Here is a 22,040-nt window from a genome sequence, read left to right on the forward strand (position 1 = left end):
GTGGGAATAAAAACGTATCACCTATATCAGTTTTATTTCAATTTCACGTAATAAGTTATTGTGAGTATAAATTTATTTCGCATATTTTTTGATTATTGTTGAACTGACGAGCTCAAATGGCATAAATACGATAGACTGATTTAAAAGTTCAACTACTACAATACGTTTTCCTTTCAAGAGAAATAATTTTAATTAGATGGCTTCACCTGTCAGAACGCGTAAAAAGTATGGCTACCTTAAACTTCTTATGCAAATAATTCATTAAAACTTGTAGTGGCGCACGTTCATTCTCCAGAATAAAATTGTCCCACAGTGGACTGATCGTTAAGACCAGCAGATCACCGAAGTCAAGCATCGCTGGCTGCGGTCAATGTGCGGGTGGGTGACCACTTGGATCAGTCTGCGTAGGTACCGAGGGTGTGCGGTATTGGTCCTCGTTAAACTGTCCTACCGTCAACTGCTCGACTTCGCGTGCTACCTACGTTGGGCTACCGAAGCGGGGGTGCCATCCCCTCTGCAGAGGATCAAAATTGTGATGGCATGTTTTCGGATCATCCTCAAGGATGTTTCCCATACCGTCGTCAATATCCCATTGTGCAGCTCTAGTGCGACGTAAATGAACTACAACTACAACAACCAGAATAAAATTAATAAAAAACAAAATGGTATGACTAAAAAAAAGTATGAGTCATTTTGTCAATCACGAGCATTGAATCTTGCAGGAAATTGATTTTAATAATGTGATAGAAGACTTCGACTCTCAAAAAGCGAATAAAGTATGGCTGCCTTAAACTGTCTGTGTAAATAATCAGGGGCCCCGGGATGGGAAGTCTCTACGACCTCCCAGATTCTTACTATTATTCAAATATTGTCTGACCATTCGGCAAACTTACAAGATTTAATATTCTTACTTTTTATTTTTTTCAAGAAACATAAATGAAATTATAACACGTGACAATTTAAAAAAAAAATAGTTTTGGGGAAAAAAAAAGTAGGCTTAAGTACATTTTAAGGTAACCATTTCACAATTTTGTCATTGTCAATCACTCGTTGTGGCGGTCTTATTTCAGAATGTAAGCAAGCCGGTTTCATCCGAAATAAAGAGATACAAATTAGCGTACAGTAATAGTCTTTTGTATCATCCATAAAGTAAATTTGCAAGCACACTGTAGTTGAAACAGCTGTTAGTTTAATTCGTTCCGAGAGAAAAATTCCAAAACAGAAAATATTCTGTACCTAAAATGAACTACTACACAATTTCCTCCTGCTATTGAATTTCTTTATTCTAATACATGCGCGGCCCTCGCGATTTCCTGAATTAATGTTGTGGTCCTCGGATTGCAAAGGATATTTCGATTTGAAGATTTTATACTACTCTACTCATACTTAATTTCGTAACACTTATCATAAATTTCTTTAGCACGATATTGATTGTCAGATAGTTTATACAGATGGTTAAATTGATAAGGTATAATGGCGAGCAAAAAATTTTAAATCAAATATATTAAACACTGAATAAAATATCAAAGTATAAATGTTGCTAACACTTAAGATATAAAAGTTAAATCTTCCAGGGGAAATAGGAAAAGTTGACAACTATGTTATTTCATCACCAATATGACTTTTTAGAGACGCCTTTGATTATAATGTGTAAGAATAATTGCTGTCGCTAATTTATGATTCGGTCAAAATAGTAAATTTATTCGGCAAAATGGAAATTTTTTCCCCTGCAAATAATGTATTATTTATAGAAATGTATCATTGCTTTGCACTCTTAATATAAAAAAAATTATTCAAAAGTAAAATTTTTTTCTTAAAAGATACTAATGAAGTCAGTAAAATGTTATTTGGTGTAGGTGTCATCTTTCAAAACCATAAAATACATTTTTAACTTGGAAGGGAAATAATTGGTAAAGTTAGACACATCCTATAGCGTAGAAAAATTTTAATTTTGAGGAATCTGGGTCAAGTTGAAACCCTTGGTAAAAACTGCTAAACAGAAGTGTCCGCTGAGGAGTAAATCACGCAGAATCTGGAATTTACTGCTGTAACCAAATTGGTACGATTATTAGAGTAATAATTGATAGTAGGATCAAGTCAAATTCAAATGATAGTATAAACAATTGCCGATGGGGATATTGGTTCCGAGTACTGATGGAAAGTAGAAGGATCGATTATTGATTAAATGATAATACGGAATAAAAGGATAGTGATATGGAGTTTAACTAAGTTGGAAAACGGAATCAGAAATAGGTTCAAAGGATAGTAGGTTTGCATGCTGATCCTAATCCTAATCCTGTTGTTTGGCCGAGGTGCCTGAGGCCATAGGGCCCTTTACCTCTTCATCATGTGTTGCAGATCCTTCTGGTGTAACCTTGAGGTCTTTGTTCCTATAATTGAAATTAGAGAATAAGTATGAGCCATTGCTCAGGTATAATCATAAAGATGATTTAATAGTAATATTATGAGATATTAGTACATATTAATAAAGTAGAAATATACATGATAATACATAAGTATGCAATTAGAGATAAGAAAGTCCTGTAAAGAAAAGTGGAGATTATTATTGACTCCTGATTAGGAGTCTGTTAGATTGCTCGCCAATAAAGCAAAAGTCAAGATTATAATGACCCATTATAGGGTATGGTCCGATTTATAATAATGAGGTATGGTCCATTATGAGTCGTATGATTCATATTGATTTATATTTGTCCGTGATTTAGTCATGTCCGAGTTAGTTGTCAATATTCAGTGCCATTATATAAAATTATAGTGCCATTTTAAGGTTATTTGCCATTATATTTTGCTGCCATTGAGTTAAACTCACATGGTCAGTATGACATCACTTGTAAAAAAGTGAGCCACTGGCCTCAGGGAGGCGTCTTCAGCTAAGTTTTCGAACTCAAAAACTGAGTCGAAATTTGCTGCAGTACACGTCAACGCTTTCTTGAAAAAGTTTCGATTGAGTTTGGTAAAGTGATGTTCGAAACTATCTAACTCTAAGTCTGAGTGAATGTCAACATTCCTCTCGTACCACTCTGCGCCTGTTAGTTTTCGCAGGATCTTGTTCTGCGTGGCTGTGAGTTTCCCAAGCTCACTCCCTGAAACATTACACCATGCTGGCGAGGCATAGGTCATGATCGGTCTTATCATGGAGGTGTACAGTAACCTCTTAAGTTTCAGGCTCATCTTCCCACTGTACATCAAGCTTTGCAGTTTTATAGTTGCAGCGTTTGCCTTGTTCTTAACATTTTTAACATGGTCCGACCAGGTCAGTCTGCTGTTAATAACTAGACCTAAATAAGTTGCCTTTTTAACTCTTGGTATAACTTGGTTAAATAGTACAAGTTCATTATGCTCTCTGATTGATTTCCTTGTCTTTTGGATAATCAACAGTTGGGACTTTTGAGCATTTACTTCAAATCTCCAGTCTAAACACCACTCTTCGTAGTCGTATATCTTATCCTGCAGTTTTTCTATAGCTAAGTTTGGATCTCTAGATCTTACTATGACCCCAGTGTCATCAGCATAAAATGCAGTTAAACTATTCCAATCGCCCCTATCTATTGGAAAGTCGTGTGTAAAAAGGATATATAGGATTGGTCCGAGGATGCTACCTTGCGGTACTCCTGCTTTTATACTCCTTAGAGTTGAACAAACATTTCTCATTTTGATTTGAAAGTTCCTTTCAGTCAGGTAGCTGTGTACAAATTTCACAAGTCCTGCAGGGAATGCCAGTTCTATAAGTTTGTATATAATTCCCTTGTGCCATACTCTGTCAAACGCTTTGCTGATGTCAAGCATTAATAAAGCTGAAGTCTGCTTTAAGTGCAGTCCCCTGCCAATATAATCTACAATCCTTAGCAGTTGCTTTGTAGTATCGAGTTTCGCCCTGAACCCGTACTGCTCGTCTGGCAAACAACCGAGAAATGGTTTGAGTCTTGTGTATACTATTCTTTCCAGTATTTTCCCAAGAGTGCATAGCAAACTTATAGGTCTATAGCTGGTAGGAGATAGTAAGTCTTTGTTTGGCTTTGGAAAGAGAATGATATTGGCAGTTTTCCACACAGATGGAAAGTAGTTTTGCGATAAACATGCATTATATATCTTTGTAAGATATTCAACGTAATGATCTGGTAGGGCTTTGATCATTTTTGCATGCTGATCAAATGATAGCAAGTTTAAATACCAAGCATTGTTGGTGGGTTCGAGAACTAAAACTGAAATGATAGAGATAAAATGATAGTGGGCTTAAATGTTGATCAAACGATACTAGCGAGTACTATTGGAAAAATAAGGTTGTCGCGTACCGAGAAAAATTTAGTGTGTTCACGCGATGACTAATCAACGATTGTAAGTTCGATCACCAATAAAAAAAAAAAAAAACTGAGTATATGAGAACTGACATGAAAATAGTATATTCAATTTTAGATCAAGTGATAATAGGTTCAAGCACCCAAAAACTGAGAGTCAAATCGAGAATCTATAATAATACGGCGAGTTTGAGTATTGACCATAACTAAGTGAATTTTAGTACTAATAATAAATAACCATTAATAATAAGGGTATGGACACCAATATTAAAATAATGTAGGTTGGAGTCAGGGTTAAAGAAAGAAAGATTCACTCTTTGGAGGAAACTTTCGCTGCTCCAAACCTACAATTATCTCCTGTGACGGAACGGCGGAGCATTGATTGTACTTTTACTTCAACATTGGAGCATTCCTTCCAGTGACGTAATTGAAGACATTCGCTGTTTTCTATAGTGATTTTCACCAGTTTTTATGAAGTGAATTAATAAAATTGTGAAATTATTAACGAAATGCTAGTTTGCGCGATTGCAACTTGCAAAAATTCTAATAGAAACAAAAAAGGAAAAATATAATTTTCCCCGTATTCCCTAAAGTAAATAAACAACTATGTAAAACGAATTCAACGTAGCAAACGGAATGACCTAGCTAATATAAATCTGCAATATGTTTAAGAATTTTTATAAGAATTTGTCATCTAAATAGAAACCGACTCGTTACTTCAAAAAGAATGGCAGGCAAAGAGAAATGGATTTAAGTCCAAGAAAATTAAAGGAATAGTATATATAATTAATAGTTGAAATTCTCCAAATTTCGTAACAAATTTTTTAATGTTCTTATTCTAGATATGTAAGATTGCTTTTAATAATATTCTCTAAAATTTAAATATTTACAAAAAATTGTAAATGAACAACAAAAAATTGTAAAATTTCTAATACTATTATGAACCTATATTATTATTTTGTTTCAGTAATTAGCTCTTAAAGGCTGATGTTTCCTAATTATTAAGTATGAACAAATTGCCTCTATCAGCATATTTTAAAATCAGGATTCCCAACTAATTATTATCAAATAATATGTAGCTAAAAAAGTGTCGATATTTGCTTCACTGTTTTTTAATAATGAAAGTTTTAACTGAACTGTCTCATTTCAAATATTTAAAATGTCCTTTATGACAACTAGTATTATATTTTTATTAGTCTCAAATGGTATTTTTTTTTTAATATTATGAACAAGAAAAAATTTTGAACGAAAATAATGCGTTAATTGCGTAGTTTGTAAGCTAATATCAAGAAAAAGACGAACTTATTTTTACAGAGAGTATGATGCGATGTTTTCATAATATCTTTGCTTTCGCTATCTCCGAGATTTATGTACGGCATGACGTCACGAGGACGCTTCTGCTCTAAGACAGGAATGAAACCAGCCCTATGTAGGGTATACCAACCAGTGAAGGAACACTACCCAGTGAAGGAACATTTCATATATATTGATTAAAAATAAGAATTTAAAAGTTTTTCTTTAGATTGATTGGTAACAATAGCTTACTGCCAAACAATAGGAAGTCACCTAGCAATGTTTTGGATTACCTGGTCAAATAGACTTCTCTGGAAAAATTTTTGAATTTGTTATTATCTCTGCAACACCTTGTTTTTTTGAAAAAATTATAAGGTGAGTGTTTGCATGTAATAGTTTTATTTTTCTCACTGTGAAAAAGAGAATTCAAAATATAGTTATTGAAGTTACGTTTTATTTTTTTTAAAGCATCATAGCATAATAAGGTACTGAGATAAGGGGGTGTTTATTCACTGGATCACCAAACGATGAAAAACCAGTGAAGGAACAAATGTTCCTTTACTGGGTATTTTTCTAAGTTAATGAAAGTAAAAGATAAATTTTAACTTTCTTGTACCTTTAGTGATGTTCCGCATCAAAAGTATATTAAAAATACGAAAAACAACTTTTAACCAGTGAGGGAACAGGCATGTTCCTTTACTGGGCATAGATTTCCCAGTGAATGAGCAGTATATATTAATATGTTGACACTTTAATTTTCAATTTATGATTACAAAAAAAAAGTTAACATTTTCCAAGTATTTATATGTTATAATTTCAAGAATAGGCTTGTTTTTAAATATTTGTATGGCTTATAAATTCATAAAGAGCATTAAAAAATAACCAAAGTTAAGTGTTCCTTTACTGGGTGTTCATTCACTGGTAAAAGCTGTTCCTTCACTGGGTCTTCTTACTACTTGTTATTTGAACCTCCAAAACTTTAAAACAATATTATGTAAGTTCTCTACAATTTTTTTACATAATTTGCAATTAGTAACAAATATGTTGACACTGTCATTTAACTAAAATTACGAATTTTGAAATTAATATGATTTTTTAAAAGGCAAGCGAAGCTTAAGTGTTCCTTCACTGTTTAGTACCGATTAAATGGTAGCGGATTCTATTCCCAATAAAAAGATGGGGAGTTCAAGTACATACGTTAGAAAAGTATTTAAAATATAGGCTACAATTTTGATTAAATCATAGCGGATTTGCGAACAAATAGGTTGGTACTGTTAATAATAAAATATGTTCGAGCATCTAACAAAGAGTTGTCTATAAAAGTGTAATCAATGAAAGTGTGATCGATAAATTATTAAATTCGAGCTCGCATACCGATGAATAATACATTTGACAACCACTGAATTATTAGCTTAGAGGGAAAAGCTACTCCGGTCTCAATAAGGGAACGTTTCGAGAAGTGGCTTAGGTTATTGATCAAAATATACGTATCGAGTACTGATTAAAAGAGAGTAGATTCGAGCAATGATCAAAATATATAGAATCAATCGATATAGTCTATACGTTTACTGAATGTAATTCATTTGGCTAGAGAATTGATCATATTAATAAAATGAAGTATTAATGCATTAAGAATTTTTGTTTGTTGCTTTTTCCGCGTATATATATTTTTCAAGTTAACTAATATTTACGCAGTGCGTTCGTTAATCATTGCTTATAATAGTTTACTTAATGTTTTTACACATTTTTATCCTTATAGTACTTTAACAGTCACTTTACTTTTACTAGAATTTTATATTAGTTTTTACACACATTTATCATTATTTCTACGTAGCTTTTAAGCATTAGTTATTTACGAATATTTTATATGTTTGTTATATTTTTACGTGTTACTTATACTATTTATATAAGTTATTTTTACGGGTTTATTTTACATATGCTTATCTTAGCATTAATGCGTTGCTAATACCTATTTATAGTAATTTTTCGTTTGATTTATATTCATCCATTACTTTTTGAACTTTTGACTTTCTTATGTGTTTATATATCTTATGTGTTTACTTACATATGCATTACCTTTACGAGTTTTTTAATTAATAGTGCCATTTTAATTGAGGCTGAAATTTTTAGTGAAAAATTTGTGTTGGCAAGTGTTAATAATTGTTGTCTAAGCTTTTAAATCTTCTCATAAAAACTATAAGTTAAAAAAAGGAGTACTTTTGTCACTATTAACTAATTTAAAAATATAAATCTAAACTTTAGCAATTTTAGTTTCAAGAATAAAATATTTGCGGTCATATGCTTTAACTTCATAATTTATGTGTTAGGGATAAAGGAAGAAACACACACACAATGCATTTTAATTACATTCGCGAGGATAATCTGTAAAATAAAAACTTCTTGTTAAAATAGATAACTAATATAAAATAATAGAAAGATAGCTTTGACAGTTTTACAGTTTACAGTTTTGTCGTTAATGTACATGGAAGATGATCTTGCTTATTTCATCAGTCATTCAGTCCTTACTCAGATCACGTGGGTGACATTACACTTTCAGTTACTTGAATTTCATCTAGTATATCATGTTGTTCTAACATATACAGGAACTACGCAGACGGAACTATTATGACGAGGATGGTATAACATAGATCAGTAAAATGCCTAACAAACAGTTTTGCGACTTGTTGGTAACGAGCTCTAATCTATTTGTCTTTAGATCCTGCAATAAAAAGTGCACTGTTATTTTTACCTAGTCATAACATATCCTCATAACTCTAAATGAAATCATACCCTCACAAGAACGCCATAGTGTGTGGTCAAGGGCCATCGTCTAATTTTTTCCCTCTGTCATAATTGAAAAATATCTAAACTTTATTAACGAGTGTGTCAGATTAATTCATATGAAATTTATGAAAAATAAAAGATACACACACAAAAAAAATAATAAATAAGGAATACATTTTTTGGAAGATCATACGTATACGAGACTAGATTAATAAAAGGCAAACTTTAAATATTATCACAAAATAATAATAAAATACACAATTTTTAATTTATACAACTTTTAATTCTAAACTCTTTCTTTCATACTTTACTTAACCTTCTGCTTTTCTTTTTATTTAAGCGTTATTTTTATGCATCACATTTCTTTGTTTTTTCTCATACTTCACTTTTTAATACGTTTTACACGTAAAATTTACTCTACGGGTTAACTTTTATGCATGACTTTTACGCTTTACTTTTTTATGCCTTAATATTTTACTTATTATTCTTTACTTTTATTTATCTATGCTTTCCCGTTTATTCTTTTATGTGTAGTTATAACTTTTACGCGTTTACTTTTCCTAAGTATTATTTTTCATTTTTTGTATTACTTTTCTTTCTGCCTTATTTTCATTATATTTTACTGTTTACTATTCTTTTACTTTCCTTTTACGAGTTTTTTTAATGCGTCGCCTTTTTATGTGTTACTTTTACGAGTTTTTTAATGCGTCGCCTTTTTATGTGTTACTTTTACGAGTTTTTTTTATGTAGTGTTTTTACCTTTCTTTTTATGCGTTACATTCACAATGCCTACGAGCTCATTTTAAGCTTTATTGTAAATTACGTGTTACTTTTTCGTTTACCTTTCTTATTAGTTTATTTTACGCGTTTACTTCTACTATGTGGTCATTTATTTTTCATGTGTGTTCATTTTTTGTTTGTTACTGTTTCACATTATTATAAATTATTCGTTACTTTTCTTAATGCTTTACTTTTCTCATTCGATACTTCAACGCTTTCACTTTTCTAATGCGTAAATTTAAGCATTTATTTTTTTATTGCTTTTCGATTCTTATGGCTTATTATGCCTTTAATTTACTAATTCCATTTATTTCCTTTTTTGTATTGCATTTACATGATTTATTTCGTTGTTATATTTTACGCTTTTACTCTTTCAATCACTTACTTTTTCTTTCCTTAAGCGCTACCTACAAGTTTTAAGGATTGTAAACTGGAGAACCTTGACTAAGGGAAGGCATAGGCTTGTTGAGAAGGCCAAGGCCCATCTTGGGCTGTCGTGCCAATGAGGAGAAGAAGAAAGCGCTAATACTTTTACACTTTATGCGTCCCATTTACGCGTTATAGACTTAATTTGTAAACATTTGCATGTTTGACGCGTAACTATTTTTAAGCGTTTCTTCAAAGGGTTTTTACTTTTGCATCAATTTTACACGTTTACTATTAATTCTTGTGCATTACTTTTAAACGTGATCATTTAATTTTATGCGCTACTTTGATGCCTTCACTTTACTTATTCTTTACATTTCCTTTTATGCATTATATTTCCTCATTTTTATATTTTGCACCTTAATTCTTTCTATATTTTACTTTTTCTAAAAAGTGAAGCTTACTTCACTTTTAAACTTTTTATAAAGCGTCACTCTTTTTTATGCGTTATTTTCTTATGCATTAATTTTAAGCGTTAACTAACATTATATTTGATTTTTCTTAATGCTTTATTTGCCTCTTTTATACTTCACTATTCTTACGTGCTTTCTTTATGCGTTATATTTAGACTTGTTACGCGTTATAATATTTTAAGTGTTAACGATTCTTTTGTATTAATTTCACATGTTTTTTTGTGTTGCTAATTCTTCTACACGATATTATATTTTACGATATATCTTTCTCATGCATTATATTTGCGCAGCATACGAGCTCAATTTAAGCATTATTGTAAATTACGAGTTACTTTGCATTATAAAAGTATCTAAGTAATAGTAACTCATAATGAAGTCATTTATTTTTCTCATGAGTTACTTTTTGTTTTACTTGAAAATTTTTCGTGCAGTTCAATATATATGTTACTTTTACGCGTTATTTTCCTGTTGCCTTTTTTTATGTTTTATTTTTATTTTATTTTCACTTTGACGCAGTCACTATTTTTATGAGTTTCTTTTACGCAATAGTTTTTCTTTACGCGTTAACTTTATTATGAGTAACTATTTTTTACCTTTCTTTATGCTTTACTTACACGAGTATATTTTCATTTCTTTTATTATTCTTCAGGGTTATTTTTATGAGTTAACTTTTCTTATTCCATTTATTTTATTTTATGCGTACATTTACACGACTTTACTCTTTTATACTTTACTTTTATAAAGTGTTACTTTTAGATTTAACTATTTTAATGCTTTATTTTTGCGTATTTTACGCAGTTTTTTACTTCATGCTTTTTTTTTTCTTATGCATTACTTTTACGCGTCTTCTTTTCCCATCCGTTACTTTTATGCGCTCCTTTTTTTCTAATCATTGCTTTAACGCGTTTACTTTTCACACCTTACTCCCGTTTTTGCACGTTTCTTTGCTTTAGATTTAGACACATTTATTTTAAAATTTATTCTTTACTTTTCTTTATGCTGTACGCATTTTATGCGTTACTTTTGTTTATCCCTAACTTATACGTTTTCATTTTTCACTTCCTTATTTATTCCATCTTTTTTTTTTTTTACTCCTTTCCATACTTTAAACTTTTTCTTGCTGTGGCCCTTACCTTTGTACGCTACTTTTTCACCTTATTTTATAGTTTTTTATGCGTTACTTTTATTCGTTTACTTTTTTTAATCCGTTACTTTACACGCTATTATTACATTATAAGCGTTACTTTTCTTTATGCTTTAATTAACGTCTTTTTGTCTGTAATTTATATTTATTTCACACTTTAAATAACTCTTTACTAGAGTTTATTTTTTACTTTAACTTTTGTCCTACTTTTTAATCTATATTACGCATTAGATTTGCTTTACATTACAAACTTTTTATTTTACGCTTTGCTTTACATGCTTATTTTACTTTTCTGTCTACTAAACATTATAAGCTATATTTTTATTTTACGCTTTCGTTTACTTTATACTTCACTTAATATTAAATTATATTTTATGTTTTTTTACGAAGTTTTAATTTATTTTATACTTTACTTTACTCATTTGTTTATACTTATTTCACTTTATACTTCACAATTTTTTTACGCTTTTATTAATACACTTTTTACATTTTTTTTGATACTTTAACATTTTTATTTTTATATTATACTTTATATTAAGTATTCTATAATACTTTCTTAATATTTTATGCTTTACACATTTCTGTATATTTTACTCTTTACTTAACTTTTTACGCTTTACTTATAAATTATATTTTATGGTGCATATTATTTTTCATGTTTACTTTTACCTTCTAATTTACTTTCCGATTTATTTTTTCTTTACTTTTCTCTTTATATTTTAAATTGTACATTAAGCTTAGTTTAAATATTTACTTTATACTTAACTTTACAGTTTAATTAAAATTACCTCTACATTATGTTTCACTTCGCTTTCAAGTTAACACACATATATTATTTTACGCCTTTCTTTACACTTTTACTGGACTTTACATTCTACTATGCACTTTTTACTTAAATTTCATTTTATTCGCTTTTTTCCTTCACTATGCATTAACACGTTAATTTATTCTTAGCTTTCTATATTACTTCAAACTTTGCTTTATGCTTAGTTTACTTGACGCATTTACCTTATACTTCATTATTCTGCTATATTGTATTCACCTAACTACTTTTTACTATCTTTAACATTTGATCATATTTAGCACTATACTTCTAACTTTAAGCTTCACACTTTATTTTTAGTTCACTCAATGTTTCACTTTATACTCTATTTTATACAATGCTTTACTTTCAATTACATTTTAGAGCCTTCGCTTTACTTAGTCTTTTAAATATATTTTACATTTTATTATACATTCTATTTTACGCATTACTTTTTACTCGATGCTTTATTTTATGCTTTGCATAGTATATTCTTTTATATAAATATATTTTAAATTTTATTTACGCTTTACATACTTTTTACTCCATGCTTCGCTTATTTTACGCTTTTCTTTACTTTTTACTTGAAAAATGTCTCAACGCTTTTTTATGTTACGCTTATATTTTATAACTTACTTTATTTTATATCTTATGCTTTACATTAATCTATGTTTAGCTTTGTATGCAACGCTTTACTTTTATGCATACTTCACGTTTTACTTTATTTTACGCTCTATACTTTCTACTACAAATCATTTTTTATACATATGGCTGTTTACTATACGCGTGACTTTACTTTCTATTTTGCTTTGAGAGCGTTTTACTTTAAATATTTAGTAGCTGATGTTTTACTTTTTACTACACTTTATTCTCTGCTATAATTTCTACTTTTTATTTTATGTTGTTCCTTTTTAAATTACACACATTTTTTACTTAACTAAATATTTTACTTTTTATATCTTATAAGTTTGACAATAGTACATATTTTTTTTATGCATTTCATTTAACTTTATATTTAATGCATTACTTCAATTTTTATTTTACTCTTTATTTTATGATTTACTTTACTTTATTTACTATTAATTTGGATGAAACTTTATTTACGTTTACGTGTTATAATATTTTACGTGATAATTATCTTTAAGCGTTACTTTCGATTCTTATGCATTACATTTACGCCGTAATTTTCGAACTAATTTAACGAATTACTTTATGATTTAATTTTCGTTAATCTTACGTGTAATTAATTATATTACAAGCTTTTTTCCCCCTTTCTACGTAAATTTGCTTTTACTTTACGCACTACTCATCTCTATGTTTAATTTAAATACTTTAACAGGTTACACACTATTTTTAAGCGTTCTTTACGTGAGGCTCTTCCTTAAGCGTTTTTCTCTATTCCATTGCATTACATTAATTTTCCTCATGCGTTACTTTACTTATGTATTACTTTTACTCATTAATTTTCGAACACGTCAATCTTACGTGTTACTTTTCTTTTCTACGTAAATTTGCAAATATAATTTCGTATACATTGCATTTATGTTACGAATTATATATATATATATATATATATATATATATATATATATATATATATATATATATATATATATATATATATATATATATATATATATATATATATATAACATAAAAAGCTTCAATTAATCTTTTTATGTTAGTTTCTTTGCTATAAAACTTCATCCTAATTAATTATTCTAATCGAAATACTTTCTCACACTTTTAAAAGCCACATCCTGTTCTTAAATCTATTTTTGGCTCAAGTATGCATTTAATTAAAAGCAGGACATATTTCCCTTTGCTCTGTGTGGGAAACATTCGATCTATTTCATAAACCAATAGCAACTACTAAGATTTCCCTCTTTCCCTAAATTAAGGCATTTTACGGATTTTACTTTGCAAGATTTTCCCTAACATATAACCAAGGAGCGCAACTTTTCATGTGCACTTTCACTCACTCTCATGACTGCTCTTGTCTAATACTTAATAAATAAATTTGTACCCTCTTTCCAGACCTATGACCTGTTTTAATCCTTCCACTCGGCAACGACGTTATAAGTCGCCAGGATTGAACGGTCGGGAAGGGGTACAGTACGTACGATACATTAAAGATATTAAATATCTCATTTGAAATTAAATAAATCAACTTCGGAAGAGGGTACATCAAAAATATGGAATAACTTCAAATCATTTATTCAAATGAACAGTTAGTAAATAAGCAGTCAAATTCTTCTTCAACTAATGGCAACATCCAGTAGCTTCAACAAAAAATAAAGTCTTCAATCATCAAACTTTTAGTTTATTAAATGATACCTACGCACAGTGGAACTAAACGATCATCCGTTTTCTATGTCTATGCTGCATATTTTGTCTACGTTCCTGAGACTACTAGAAAGCTGAGCTTCAATTTCTTTCCTTGGACTAAAAAGAAAAACACCATCGAACTCCTGATAATTAAAATGTTTTATTGAAACCCTATTCCTTTGAGAAAGCGTTGATTTTGCCACTCTTAAGTGCTGAGCTGGATTTTATCGTCGATGAATTGTTTTCACACCCCGGAATGGTTTACGATGGTCTCCTTAGATGTTCGACATTCCCTCCCACTCGTAGAACTCAAAGAAAAATAAGCTTCAATTTCTCCATTCAGTGTTAATTTACGATTCATCTTAACGAAGAAACAAATTTTTTCCCTAGCAGCTCACGTCTTTGGTTTTGGAATTGTGTTCACGGAATTTCAACGCACTCTCATCTCTGATGTTGTGGTTTTCAAAATATCTTGGACTAATTCGAACTTTTTCACGTATCCTTTGAGTTAATTTTTTTTTTACAATTCTCATAAAACAATTTCTTGAATTTTTATTGATTATTATTTTAAATTTTTTTTATCTTTCTTGATGTTTCAATAGAAAAATTATTTTTTATACAGTGATCGTATTTACTGTTGAAATTTTTTTTCTTGAAATTTTAATTTTCAGTGAATTGATTGTCATAAGAAATGTTTCGAGAAATTATTTTCAAATTTATTGTTTTATGTGTTACAGCTTCTATGATTTTTTGGTTAGTAGAATTTATATTTTTGGTTTACTTTAGGGTGTAGGGTTAAGATGAAAATGCTATTTAAATATTTTTCTCTTCGTACTGCAACTACAATAATTATTGAAATTCAATTTTAATACATGAATGCAATTACGGTGTGGCAAAAATTAAATTAAGAAATGTTAAAACTCACACAAATAATTTGGAGAAATGAATAAAATATTTGCTTTTAGAATTTGAATTGAAATGTTTAGTTCAACGTTGGTAAATAGTTCATAGCTCAGTTCTAGCTCAGACATTTCCATAGACAAACAACATAAAGATAGGAAAATGATCAAACAAAAATTGAAAAGTATTAGTAACCAAATTCACTTCAAAAACACGTAAGAAATAGAAATGAAAATATTTGAATTCCTTAACAATTGTGACAAATTGAATTATCAATTAAGATCTCTGCACAAAAATTACTTTAAAAAATGTCCGAACTAAAATTTTTGAAAAAAAATAAAAAAATTATGTCCAAAATGAAAGATATAAATGGAAAAAAAAAAGGTAATTTGCAAATAAACCAAAGATCAGATAAGACTTCAGATTAAAAATAAGGAAAATAGCTAGATCAGTCAAAAACTAAAAACTGATTTACCTTAATACCATATTAAATTTGAAAGCTAGTTTTGGATTTCAATTAGCGATAAATTGTGTTAAACGGGTTGTAATGTAAAATCTGAGAAGACTGATCACCTTTTCTGATTATAAAAGCAATTTGTCCCTACACACTTTTCCTGAAATTCTGGTTAATGATTGCAATAAAAATACCAATAAAGAAAAAGTATAAATAAATATAGAGGAAATAGAAAGAAAAGAAAAATAAAAGAGAAAAGAAAAGAAAAGTAGAAAGAAAAATAAGAGAGGAAAAGCAAAATTGGTATAGAAAGTAAATTTTTGGACATAAAAAAAAAAAAAAATTACGGATATTTTGCTATTAAACTGATAATTATGAAAGGTAAATAATAAATAAAGTGAAATAAAGACAATACTGAAGTCTTGGTCTTTATAATAACAACCACTGTGTCATTTTTATTTTATGTTGTTTTCAAAAAAGGTAAACAACACTCAAATCTAATTTCAGATTGAAATTTTTTCATTAAAAATGTTTTTTGTATTTTGTGTTTTACATTTTAAATTACACATTTCTGACAAATGTTTATAAATTTTTGTCATCATGACTGAAGAGATAACATAAATTGGTATTATGAGGAATACTTCTTGCAGAATAACTGTAATGTGATCTTTAAACAAAATACTTTTGAAACTGAAAAAATTGTTAAGTCAAAAAAACTGTTGAAAATGAAAATCTTAAAATTGCTGATGATGCTACTGCAGATTTTTGTTTGTGTTAAAATTTTTACCATGAGTACAAATGTGTATTTTTGATAATTCATATATTACTTTTATATATTGTCAACATTACAAATTTGGTTATTTTATTTGTACTTCTACCATAGGGAAGATTTTGCAAATAGATAATTTCAAAATTTTTGGATTCTAATTAGACAATTTTGGCGAAGGGGGATGTAACATAAAAAGCTTCAATTAATCTTTTTTTGTTAGTTTCTTTGCTATAAAACTTCATCCTAATTAATTATTCTAATCAAAATACTTTCTCACACTTTTAAAAGCCACATCCTGTTTTTAAATCTATTTTTGGCTCAAGTATGCATTTAATTAAAAGCAGGACATATTTCCCTTTGCTCTGTGTGGGAAACATTCGATCTATTTCATAAACCAATAGCAACTACTAAGATTTCCCTCTTTCCCAAAATTAAGGCATTTTACGGATTTTACTTTGCAAGATTTTCCCTAACATATAACCAAGGAGCGCAACTTTTCATGTGCACTTTCACTCACTCTCATGACTGCTCTTGTCTAATAATTAATAAATAAATTTGTACCCTCCTTCCCGACCTATGACCTGTTTTAATCCTTCCACTCGGCAAAGACGTTATATATATATATATATATATATATATATATATATATATATATATATATATATATATATATATATATATATATATATATATATATATATATATATATATTGGATTTTTCTTAAAACGCATTTTGCTACACTTTTTATAGTTTAATTTCACGCTTTACTGTAGCTTTACACATTACTTTATATTTTACTGTCAACACTTTTATATTTTACTCGATCGTTAAGAAACGGTTTCCAGCAGATTACCGAAGTCAAGCATCATTGGCTACGGTCAGTGTGCGGGTGGGTGACCACTTGGATCAGTCTGCGTAGGGACCGAGGGTGTGCGGTATTGGTCCTCGTTAAACTGTGCTACCGTAAAGTGCTCGACTTCGCACGCAGGTCGTCGGGCTACCGAAGCGGGGGTGCCATCCCGTCCGCAGAGGATCAAAATTGTGATGGCATGTCTTCGGATCATCCTCCGGGATGTTTCCCAGACAGTCGCCAATAGCCCATTGTGCAGCTCTAGTGCGACGTAAATTAACAACAACAACTTTATATTTTACCCTTTACTTAGCATTTTCCGCTTTATTTTAATTTTATACTTATCGCTTTACATTATTGTTTTACGTTTCACATTTTATCTGACGCTGCAATTTATATTTCATGTTTTATTTTTAACTACTTACTTTTTGTTTTATTTTCCTTTACTTTAATTTTTTACTTGACAATTTATATTTTACTTATTTTTTTAAGCTTAGTTTACGAATTTACTTCACATTTAAATTTGTTCTTTAATATGTTTTACTTAATACTTTCAACTTTATAAGCATATTACTTTATTTTATATTTTTCGCCTTTTTTACGCTTTTACTTTATATTTTACCATGCTCTTTAGTTTACATTTTTTACGCTACGTTTTATTTTATGCGCTTTTTCCGCACTTTACCCTTTAGTTTATACTTTATATTCTACTGACAAACATTTTTTTAGACTTAGTTTTCTTGACGATTTCACTTTATAGTTTACTGATATATTTAGATATCTTCGTTACTATACACTTTTCTATTTACTATATTTTACATTTGATTGTACTTTCTGCTATATTTTCGACTTTCCGCTTTACCTATTTCTTTTTTTTATATTTTGGCATTTTACCACATTTTTACTTTATGCTTCACTTCGTATTTTATGCTTTACTTTTCTTTTTTACTTCGCTAATTTCTTGTTTTACTTGATATGTTACGCTTTAAATTATTCTATAAAATACTTTGCTTTTTATTTCATATTTTACTTTTTACTATACAATGCTTTTGACTTTATATATTACTCTTTACTTCATACTTATCAATAAATTTGGTGATATACTGCGTAATTTATATTTTACTTCATATTTCACTCTTTACTTCACGTTTCACTTTACCTTATACAATAATTAACGTTTTAGTTCACATAATATTTTATATTTTTTCTTTAAACTTGTCTTCATATCAAACGTTTTTCTTTCCGTTACAATATATCCTTTATTTTAATGATAATTTTCAGCTATATTTAGATTAATTGTTTTTTTTTCCTTACACTTTTGCCTTTACACACAATTTTACTTTGTGTTTCACGCTTCACTTTATATTTGATGCTATAGTTTACTTCATTTTTAAATTTACTTAATATCTTATTCTTTACGTAACACTTTATATTTATGCTTATATTACTTTACGCTTTTACTTTAACTGATACTTAAGTTTGAGCAACTCTTATTCTCTAATATAATTTCTACTTTTTACTTTATATATTTTGAGCTTTACACTACATAATTTTTTTAAAATTTAATTTTATATTTAATTTTAATTTTAAATAAAATTTTAATTTTACCTTTATTTTATGCTTAACTCCGAAATAAAAATCTTTCAAAAAAGAACCTTTGACCGAAATAAAAACCTTTCAAAAAAGAGGTTTTAACGTAATTAGAAGGTGTCTAACCGTTCTGAACGAAAATTATTGCTTTATTGTTTGAGTTTGTGACAAATATAATGTTGAGGCTAATTTCTGAATAAATTTTCATTTAAGTGATACATGCTATTAATATAGTGAACACGAAGATTATTAAATCCTTTGAGTGTTTATATGACTTACCTTTAAAAAAACTATGATGTCACTTGGTTAGACTTATGTTTCCTAAAGATTTCGAAAGCTGAAAAAAAAAACCCCACAGATTGATTAAAATTACATAAATATCTTTGCAACAAGATACTAGGGTGCATCCAAACATTACTTAAGGACATGTGGGGAAAGGAGTTATTATAGTCCATGTCAACTGTCATCTATGAAAAGGTACCCCGACATAGAGTCGAGTTAACATGTCATATATACTAGTGAATTGTAGTTGTAATTTTGTAGTAGTAGATACGCTACAGTACTCCCCCACCAGAATTATAGCTGTGATAGAATTCGATACATGGATACCACTAGTTGCTGTATTTGTGACAGACCGGGAGAGCTGGATTAAGGTCACCGGGTTTCGAACATTAGTCATGAGAGCTGTATTAAGATTATGGTCGTAGTCGCTCCTGTGCTGCTTTTAGCAGTCGGGTGATTGCAGGTTGACGTTGCGTGTGATCGAGACGAAACTCAGTAGCAACAGTACGAGGAAGTGTATAATGTTGCAGTCACAAGTAGCAAGTCAGCTGTTCAATGTGGACCATCAATCGAAGTGGTCGTTGCTGCTCAGGTAGGCGCGTTCTCATCATGTCCGGGTCAGCAATGTGGGGAAAGGAGCTGTTATCGTTCATGTCAACTATCATCTATGAAAAGGTACCCCGACATAGAGCAACACCTCCTAAATAAGAGCAGGCCTCAGCACGGGTTACCGTATATATCCTTTAGTAGTCCAAACGTAATGACATATTTCGTATTTTCAACCACTGCGCAGCTTAGTATCCTTAATGAAATGACATCTTTCTTATTTTTCATCTACTGCGCAGTTAACTTCGTTAGATCGGACTACTAAATTGATCCGTGCTGAGGCCTTCCTTCTTCTAGGAGGTGATGCATAAAGACGAGTTAACATGCCTTACATATGTACTAGTGAATTGTAGTTGTAATTTTGTAGTGGTAGATACGGTACAGACATAAAGGGGATGGTTTTTTTTAATTTGCTTATATTTATTGACCAGGGCCAGGCATTATTTGTTGCTTTTGAGCATAATTTCTATTAATACCTTAATGTTTTCGTTATTATATATTACGATTGACTTTTCACTCATTGCTTTTACGTGTTTTCACATATTAAACGCTATTTTTTTTCATTCTCTACTTTTCTTATTCGTAACTTTAAAGAGTTCAGGATTTTCATGCCTTTCTTTTCCTCACGAATTTCGTTATTCGTTACTTTTACGTATTTACTTTTATTTTGCGGTTATTTTTATGATTAATTACTTTATCTTTTTTCTGTTACTTTTACGCTTGTTAAATTTTACGCGTCCGTTCTATTCATGGGTTACTTCTACGCGTTAATATATGTTATGCGTTATTTTCCTTTATGATTAACTTTTCTTTTTCATTACTTTTAAGCAATCACTTTTGTATGCGTTACTTTATCTTTTACTTTTCTTATGAGTTACTTTTCTTATTCTACTTTTACGCGTTACTTTTAAATGTTTTTTTCCTTATGCTTTACGTTTGTGCGTTATTTTCTTAAATTATACATCTTATTCTTCTTATGTTTTACTTTTTAATTACGAGGTACTTTTGCGCTTTATACCAAATTCAGTGGCGCGACAGCCCATGGAGGGCCAAGGCCTACTGTGTCTATCTCAGTTTTCTTGACCTTGGGCTTTTGCTCTTTATACACGTAGCTTTTCGTTATATCTTACATTTACTTTGTCGTATTTTTACTGTTGCTGTACACCTTTACTTTAGTCTTTGGTATATTTTACGCGTTTTCTTTTCATACGTGTTACTTCTACATTTAAGCGTTACTTTTCTTTATGTTTTAAGTATATTTTATATTTTACACATTTCTTTATATGTTTCTTTTACACGGTTAAATTTTTATGCGTTACTTTAACTTTAGTTAACACAATTTCTTTATTACTTACTTTTTCGTGTTACTCTTGTTCTCCAAGTTGCTATCTTTTCCCCTTTCTTTTCTTATCACGTAGTTTTACTTTCCATATGCGCGAATATAGCTTTTACGCGTTGTATTTTATTTCAAGCGTTATTCAAGTTGCTAAATATTTATGAATTACTAGTTCTTATACGTTACATTCTTTTTACGTAACCTTTACACGATTTTTCTATAATGGGTCATTTTATGTATTTATTTTTATCATGTTTTTTCTCTTCTCTTAATAATTTTACGTTATTATTTTACGCGTTAGTTCTATTTATGCATTATTATTTTTCTATTCTTAACAATATCCGCGATGACCATTTATGCTTTATTTTAACGCGTTTCGCTTACTCGTACATTTTTTATCCATTACTTTTACACGTTATTTTTCCTTATGGCTAATTTGCTAATTTTACACTCTACAATAGTTTTTGCGTTACTTTTAATTTAATACTTTTTTTTGCGATATTTTATTTTAAAGAGTTATTATGTGTCACACGTTTACAATTCTTTTGATATTTTTAATTTAATATGCTATTATAGTTAACAAGTTTTTTATAGTTAAGCAACTTTTTCTTCCACGCGATATTAGTTTACGCTTAACCCTTATTATTGCTTACATTTGCATTGCATACGCGCTAATTTTACCGGTTTTAGTAAATTACGAGTACAATTTCTTTATGCGTTATATTTTCGCGTTTAGTCTTGTTATTTGTCACTTTTACGTTTTTTTTTTTTGTTATGCAGTAATTTTAAGCATTTATTTATAAAATATTTATTTTACTTGTCGCTTTCACACATTAGTCCTATTTACGCGTTATTAAACATTCGCTTTACTTTCCTTATGCGTTACTTTTACGCGTACCCTTTTCTTATGTGTTCTCTTTCTGGTAATTTACAAATTTTATATTTGCTTTACATACCTTATGTCAGTTT

This window comes from Parasteatoda tepidariorum, chromosome 10, assembly GCF_982258835.1.
Source record: "Parasteatoda tepidariorum strain Cologne lab strain chromosome 10, Ptep-v5.0, whole genome shotgun sequence".
Lineage (NCBI taxonomy): Eukaryota > Metazoa > Arthropoda > Arachnida > Araneae > Theridiidae > Parasteatoda > Parasteatoda tepidariorum.